At 35.7% G+C, this 8,642-nt stretch overlaps 1 protein-coding gene across 4 annotated transcripts in view; it reads right to left on the reverse strand.

Moving 5' to 3' along the window:
• LOC107701812 (plexin-B1-like) overlaps positions 1–8,642 on the reverse strand; it is an 80,060-nt gene that overhangs the window by 51,619 nt on the left and 19,799 nt on the right. For 2 of the 4 annotated variants that reach the window (XM_016503925.1, XM_016503926.1), the window contains exon 1: positions 6,629–6,888. The exons of the other annotated variants lie outside the window; for them this stretch is intronic. The gene's annotated coding sequence lies outside the window, so the exon portion shown is untranslated. Of the gene's footprint in view, positions 1–6,628; positions 6,889–8,642 lie in introns of those variants that run through there. 4 annotated transcript variants of the gene reach the window in all.

Consider the following 8,642-nt stretch of genomic DNA (forward strand, 5'->3'; position numbering starts at 1 on the left):
CAGTGTAGGTAGCTTCACTGATTATAACGGGAGTGTTTTTAAAGAGCATAATACTCGCGCTAGACTGAAGTCAGTTGTTGTGTTGATGTTCTATGGTAATGTAAATATTCTTTGCTCGTTTCTGTGTGAATAACTGAGGAAATGTAACGGTTTTATTAACTGCTCATCGTCAAACATTTCAAGAACATTCTTCCTCTCCTGAAAGATTCGCGCATGTCTCCGTCTCCTCAGCCGCCATCACAAGCCCCTACTGGAACTCCTAACCACTTGAGAGACCTCTCGAGCCGTCTTAAATAACTGGGAGAGTAAGAGTGATTCTTAGCTTTAAGAAAAGAGATAACTTGCTTTTATACTTAAGTTTGAAAGTAGGAGTAAATTTAATGAATTTTCAGCACTTAAGACTAAAATGACACTTTGAGAAGCTTGATAAATACGGGCCCTGAACCGAATTTCCTTTATTTTTTTTACCAGGATAGTCCCATTGAGATATAAAATCTCTTCTTCCAGGGAGTCCTGGCCAAAATGGCAGCACAAAAAGTTTCACACAAAACAGTTTACATATACATAAACACATACACACACACACACACACACACAATCCTTATTGTTTAATCCTAATTGTTTAAATGTTTAATCCTTAGTTAAAACATTTACATGTTTCCTTACAGTTAGACCATAAAAGATTTTTAAAAGTATTCAACAAATTGAGTCCAAATGTCTCCAAATAAAATTAGATGCGTCAAAAAAAAAAACTGAATAAGCCTCAGGTTAACTATAGTACTAGCTACCAATAATGCATATTAGCAAGATAGCAAGCATTTTTTGTTGTTGTTTTTTGTTTTTTACTTAATGTAATGTATTGGATAAACAAGATACAAGAGACTGATCAATGTATTGTTTTGTGCATGCATCATATACATTTAAAAATATGATTTTTCATTTTGATTGTTCAGTTTAATTTATTAAGCTAGTTCAAGCAGCACTTCTGTTTTCATGACATTTGCATTCAATTTCTTTACATGCAACCCACTTAAATTTGTAAAATGGAGGTTGACTTAATCTGAGAATCACTGTTTTTTCATTAACTAAAACTAGACAGTGGATTTTTGGAACTGAATTGGGAGAGTAAATGTGTTATTTTATGCATTTTTATTTAGTGTTTACTGTTAAGTTATGTTAGACTTTTAAGAGTTTCTGTTGACCTTCTGTGGTTGTCGGAGAGCTGTAGAGAGCTTGAGGTTAGTTTGTGGGATGGATACACAGATGCATGATACATTATGCAATCAACAACAGCTAGTAGCTTCTTACTTTTCATCGCATTTGCATGCAAAACGTGCTCTGCTAACTATTAGTCTTAACTAGGTAAGATGAATTACTGCCAGGGACACCACATAGAATAGTCTGCAAATTGTATATGGTCATCGGCTCATTCTCTTTGTCAGACAATCAAAAAAACACTTGCATGCAACATCCTCCCACAAACGGAGCACAAGCTCCACTCTTCACCACAATGAGAACCTCTGGAAACTGTTTACAATATACTGTAACTTAACATTGAACACTGAACAAGTTTTTACATTTACTCAAAAACATTTGAATATACTGGATTCTACTCAATATAATTGAGCTGATATAACTAAAAACATTGACTAAGTTCAAAAATTTTGGGTTTGTAATGATTTTATTAAAATGCTGATTTGGTGCCCAGAAAACATTTCTTTTTATTATCAGTGTTGAAAACAGCTGTTTTGATATTTTTGTGGAAACTGTGAACTTTAAGATTCTGTGATGAATAGAAAGTTTAAAAAACAGCATTTATTTGAAAGAGAAATCTTTTGTAACATCATAAATTTCAATTATGATCAATTTAATACAGTGCATCCGTGCTGAATAAAAGCATTAATTTCTTTGAAAAAAATTAAAAATAAAATCTTACTGGCCCCAAACTTTAAAGGGGTCATATGACGTTGCTAAAAAGAACATTATTTTGTGTATTTGGTGTAATGCAATGTGTTTATGCGGTTTAAGGTTCAAAAAACACATTCTTTTCCATATAATGTACACTATTGTTTCTCCTCTATGCCCCGCCTTTCTGAAACACGTCGATTTTTTACAAAGCTCATCGTTCTGAAAAAGCGAGGTGTGCTCTGATTGGCCAGTTATCCAGCGCGTTGTGATTGGCCGAATGCCTCAAGCGTGTGATGAAAATGTTACTCCCCTTACCATACTTGTGATGCCGTCTCCCAGCAGGACGAGACAAACCAATAAAACCCATTACAAATGAGGCATTTGTTGCATCCAGTGGGGACATAATTACTGATTATAATGACTTATACTGTCTTTTTACGCGTTGCGTATCGCGCCGCGTAAACATAAAACCATGTCTGCATTTGTGATCGGAGAAAAGTAGTTTCGCTTTTCACAACGAAACACACAGCGACTCCACAACATGGCAGTGGCAGCAAAAGCAAGAATTAAAGTTACGCCTTATTTTTTTGCGTGAAAATTTGGCCGGCGTTATGCAAATCTTCCCACATCGTGATGTAGATATGTGGGGGCGTGTTAGAACGAGCCATTTTAGGTAGGAGTGGTTGACTCTTAACTTTTATAAAGAATATCTCTTTGGATTTGAGACTTTAGTCTTTGCAACTTTACAGATCTTCTTTATGCACCAAGAGCTTGTAACACTCCAAAGAGAAAGGAAAAATTTAAATCGCATCATATGACCCCTTTAATGGTAGTGTACGTCTAAAATTTAAGAAAAAACAAAAAAAACAAGTATCATGATAACACAGTAACACAAAAACAACTAAAAAAAGAATAAGAAAATCATCTAAATACTACATTAAACAACTATTAATTTTCCTCTTTCTTCATCCTTCTCAGAAACACATAAAACAACACTTAAATTTACACTCCCAATCCAGTCACTTGCAAAGCATGCTGGGACTGGAAATCCACTGCCCAGTTTCAGATAATGCAACAAAAATTAATAATGAAGCGGAACACAAATGAATTTCAGTGCAATGAAATCTTGACAAAAATAATTGTGTAGCTCATTTATTTCTGAACAAGCAGCAAAAAATTAATATGACCCCTTTAATGGTAGTGTACGTCTAAAATTTAAGAAAGAAAGAAAAAACAAAAAAACAAGTATCATGATAACACAGTAACACAAAAACAACTAAAAAAAGAATAAGAAAATCATCTAAATACTACATTAAACAACTATTAATTTTCCTCTTTCTTCATCCTTCTCAGAAACACATAAAACAACACTTAAATTTACACTCCCAATCCAGTCACTTGCAAAGCATGCTGGGACTGGAAATCCACTGCCCAGTTTCAGATAATGCAACAAAAATTAATAATGAAGCGGAACACAAATGAATTTCAGTGCAATGAAATCTTGACAAAAATAATTGTGTAGCTCATTTATTTCTGAACAAGCAGCAAAAAATTAAAAATACATTTTTTTTTTCGAGTGCACCACTAATGAGTTCGGTTCTGTCTTTTTCCATGCTGGTTATCAGTGTCTCTCTTTACCCAAAACAACGACATTGCCATGCTAGTGCTCACTTGAGCTCAACTTCTGCAGATGTAGCCCCGAAGAGCAGGCCCACACAATCTAATTCTGTTATCTTGCTGTAGTAGCTGTAGGCCCGTCCCCAATCCCCTCTCAATCCAAAAAGAAATCTGAAACCCTTTAATGTTTACTGCGACCCTCAGTACAGTATCCAAACGCCCGAGGCAACATACACAGTGAAAGAATGACGGGCAGCGGGTGAGTTACTGCGGCTGACAGCTCACCTCAACCCCATCAATGTGGCAAAACAGGTTTGACAACGAAGGCAAACAACATGGCAGTGGAACAAGAGAACATATTTGATCCTTGAAAACTCTCAATTACTTGGAAACGGCTGTTATTGCACCACAATCCCCATCTCTTAAAAAAAAAAATAAAAATCTTCTTTTATTACCACAACCTACAGTGCGCCACGAGACCCTGGCAGCATCATCATAAATCAAAAGAGATTCAATTATAGAGAAACACATTGGAACGCAATCGTATCAGAACTGCAAAATGGGAGCAGAAGACCATTTTTGGGCTTTATAGTGGGGAAGAATACGCAATCACTCATCTCAACGTGTGGTGATCAAGACAGAAGAAAAGAGACATTCATTTATGCACAACTACTTCCAGCAGATGTCTGGTCACATTTGCATTTAGCAGCGAAACGTTTTGATTTCAAAGGATGTGTGTGCACACAAGATAATGTTTTTGTAGAATATCCAAATAACCAATTTATCTATCATCCAGTTTTTGAGCAATATTTGAGGATAAACACTATTTAAGCTCTATCAGCAGCATCTGTGGCTTATTCTGTCAACCGCTGAAAATACTTTTGTCTTGTTCCTCAGTGTGTATAAAGCAGAAATGTGAAGCTGTTCGGAACACATTAATTCTTTAGTTAACAAAACAAATGAATTGAACTGCAAAATGTCCAAAGCTGTATCATTTTTTCTTTCCTCATTGATGCTGCTCTTTTCCATACAACGACAGAACGCAGGGGCTGTCAAGCTCCAAAAAGGCCAAAAAAGCAATACAAATGTAGTACAAACAACTTATTTTAAGTTCTCTTACATCATATGATAGCTTTGTATGTGGAACTGTCAAAAATATAAGTCATTAATTGCTGAAAATCCCCTTTGTGGCTTACAAATCCATGCACACATTTAAACTTGGAGTTAAAATGCGTAGCACCACGTTTGACACCAACACCACCATTGGTTCTCATGTGTCTTGTGACATACCTGCCAGTGTAAATATGTGGAAGTGTGAAGGAGATTTGAGAGTCATTCTAAAAAAAAGTTCACCCTTTTGACTAATTTAACGGTTTAGCAGATAGGGGGTCAACATATTTTGGGGTGTAACCCAAAATGATGAATTGGCCTATATCTTTTGAGCACAAGGTCTAATCTTTACTAAACTTGGCACGCAAGGAAAACAGGACATTCTGAGTAAACATGCCAAATTTCATGAAATTCTGATGCTCGATGAACTAACAGCATTTGATAACACCAAAGATATCAGCCATTTATCTTGACGTAAATGACAGATGGGGGCTATAACGACAACATTGTCCACATAAGAAATCATTTTAGGTCTAATCTTTTTTTAATTAGTTTGAATGGCTCAATACTTCCTGATTTCCTTTTTGAAGTCAGTTGTTTCTTCTTTAAGCTAACTTCCTTAACTTATACTATAACATTCAAGACTGGTGACTTTGTGGTAAAAACACATCAAATTTGCAATCGTATGACCTACTTGTCTAGCTATTGGTGTTTGGACTCTAATAATTGTGGCTTATGATTGTATTTTTTTTATTTTTTATTATTGATTTATGCCATGTCACTATCTAAAGCTATTTTCCATGTCAATAATGGGGCAAAATCAGTTACAAAAAACAGGTAAATAAACAAATTTATAAAAAAAAAGAGATATATATATATATATTTATTTACAAAGTGATAATGACAAAACAGTGAACAAGAAAATAGGATAAATAATTTCCTTACAGAAAGATCAAAAGATATGTACTGTAAGAAAAAAATGGTAACACTTTAGATTAGAGAAGACATACAGTATTCAGTACTAAGAGTTTTTCCTCAAACTTGTAAGGCTGCATATTGATAGTAAGTAAGGTGGTTGTTGTAGTAGTTATGTTTAGGTGTTGTGTAGGATTAATGGATCTAGAATATGATCATGCAGAATAATAAGGCATTAATATGTGCTTTATAAGTACTTATACAGCATGCTAATAAGCAAAAAGTTAATACCGTTACTTAACCGTATATAACTTAACTTAACTTCTATATTGTTGCTCTTTTGTTAGTTTTGACTGCTTTTATTGTCCTCATTTGTAAGTCGCTTTGGATAAAAGCGTCTGCTAAATGACTAAATGTAACCGAAGTGTTACCAAAAATTTGATAGGTTTTTCTGTAGAATTGTACAGTATGTTAGAGTTCAACAAATGAGGGGAAAAGCTTATAGAAATATTTACAGCCGCATATTTTAAATATTATCTGCGCTGCTCCGTGCATGCCTGCTATGCATTGCAAGTGCATTACTGTAAATAAGTTTACAGATGCTGTCCATCCTTAAGACTTCAGTGACACACATAGCGGAGATTCTTCCACTTAAGAAAAAAAATCAATAACCCGAAGCACGCAATAGATGCTCTGGTGGGTTTACCCGCTCGACGAGTCGCATGTATGTGCGTGATCAGTGAAACAGATGCTGCTGGGCTCAGACAGCTGTGGAGTAAAGGCACCAATTACAGTGGCAGCCCTGCCTCTGACACACACTATTACACACTCTATAATCTACCCTGCAAATCTCTCCCACAGTGTCAAAGGGGAATGAGAGAGAGCGCGAAGCGAAGAGAAAAACAGGCAAAGAGAGCGAGAGGGGGAAGCTTAGAGACATGCAGAGAGTAAATGAGAGAAACGATGGACAGAAGAGAGCTGAAGGACAGGAGAATGAGTGTGTGTGTGTGTGTGTGTGTGTGTGTGTGTGTGTGTGTGTGTGTGTGGACGGGGAGAGCAGAGCATGATGGTGTCATACCTGAACATATACTGATAGGGAAGTCGGATTGCTGGGTTGGGAAAACACTGCCCATAATTGCTGCACTAGGATCAGCTTCCTCTTCTCAAATCCAGCCCATAATTACTTACTGGTCAGAAAGGAAAAGCTGACTCTAGAACAGCAGGAGCAGAAAAAATTAAGCTCACATAATTCGGGTGCAAAAGGGATAATGGTTTTATTTCTGAGGTCACCACTCACCATATTTTTAAATAAGAGAAAAAAAAAATTCTTGGACAAAGTTTTTTTAAATAAATAAAATGGTCACATTTCATTGTGCAGGCTCAAAACTAGATATAGTTTATTTATTTATATAATCATTTATATATTTTTTTCTTTTATTTTTTTTTTTACGTTTTACATACACACAATATATATATATATATATATATTTTTTTTTTAATTACACTTACAATTTTATGTAATTTTATATATCATATTCATCATTTGTTTGTATGTGGGTACACTATAAACTAATAAAAATACACCTATACATAAGCCAGTATATACTTGTACATAACAAATACTAATCAATTAGTTGACCATCAAGACCATTTTAAAAAAATACATACAGTAAGGAAGGAGACGCACTTCAAAGTCAAAGACTTCTGCTTTACCCTTCAGATTTCTCACCCTCTGTCGATGAAAGCACAAAAATAAATATATGACACAAGACAAACAGGAAGTGGAGAACAGAGAGCAGAACAGAATTAAAGGAAGTACAGTGGAAGAGTAGAAAGTACGGACAACTGTGGAGAGAGAGAGAGAGAAAGGAAGAGGGTGTTCACAGAGATAGCAGCATGTGGAGAAGCAGATTTTGACTTGAATAAGCGAGTCCGTTTGGGTGTCCCTCTCGGCAGAGATCACTGTCATTAAAGTGCTACATGAGAAGACGCTCAGGATGTGTGCGCAGTGGCCTGAAGAGAGAGAGAGTGGGCTACATTCTCCCAAAACTGGCCTGGGAAGACCCTCTGCTGTAAACAGAACCCAACACAGATGCGCTCTAGTGAACACTCCCTCGCCAAGCAGCCGCAGGCACGCCTCCTTATTAGCTAGAAGTGTAAATCAACGCAGAGAGACTGGAGATCTCCAGGGAGAGAGCGAGCGAGCGGGTGAGCTCTGTCGTGGGTGCTAATTTTACAATCTAAATGACTCTTGTCTACACACTATTGTAGTTCTGTTCCAAAACCTAGTGACCCAGCAAGTACAAAACTCTTTTACACTGCTTTCACAGCACTGCATTTTGGTTGCCGTTATTCGGTGCATTAGAACTTTTTTTAAAAACCTTCTAGAAACTTAGACTTGAAAAAAAAATTAACTTAAACATAATGTGCAGTTTATGGATTTGAAGCACCAAAAACTATCAGTAGCAAAGTGCAACTTTAAAGAAAAGTTACATTGTATTTACAAAAACGTCTGAATTTTTTATAAAGTTTTGGAGACGTTTTATATTTGGTTATTAGTTGGATATTAGGTTGTGTTTATATTTGTTTTCTTAAAGCACATGCAAAATGTCAATATAACTTGTTTTTACTGCAGATGCAAAACCAAATCAAACTGCAACATTTATGGGACATTATGCTCTCCAAGGCTGCATTTATTAAATAACAAATACAGTAAAAAATATTGTGAAATTTTATTACAATTTAAAATAATTGTTTTCTATTCAAATACAGGCACGTGCACAGGTAGGGCTCAACCTGTGCAGAGCACATGCCCTTTTTGCCCTTACACTCCGAAGTGCCCTTTTTTTGGTGATGGTGTTTTTTTTTTTTCCTGGGAAGACCCATTTAAAAAAGTAAGTAAACAACTCACACACTTAGATGTAACCTTTATTACGTCAAAATAAGACTTGAAATGGTCTGAAAATATGATCTATGGGAGTTTTTAGTGACTAAATCAGCTTGTTGAAATTTTAAGTAAATTTCTGTGTCTGTGACCAATATTTACTGAGCTTTGATGACTGATGAACCGAATAATTCAAAAATAGTTAAAA

The sequence above is a fragment of the Sinocyclocheilus anshuiensis genome, unplaced genomic scaffold (assembly GCF_001515605.1).
Source record: "Sinocyclocheilus anshuiensis isolate Anshui unplaced genomic scaffold, SAMN03320099.WGS_v1.1 scaffold258, whole genome shotgun sequence".
Taxonomy (NCBI): domain Eukaryota; kingdom Metazoa; phylum Chordata; class Actinopteri; order Cypriniformes; family Cyprinidae; genus Sinocyclocheilus; species Sinocyclocheilus anshuiensis.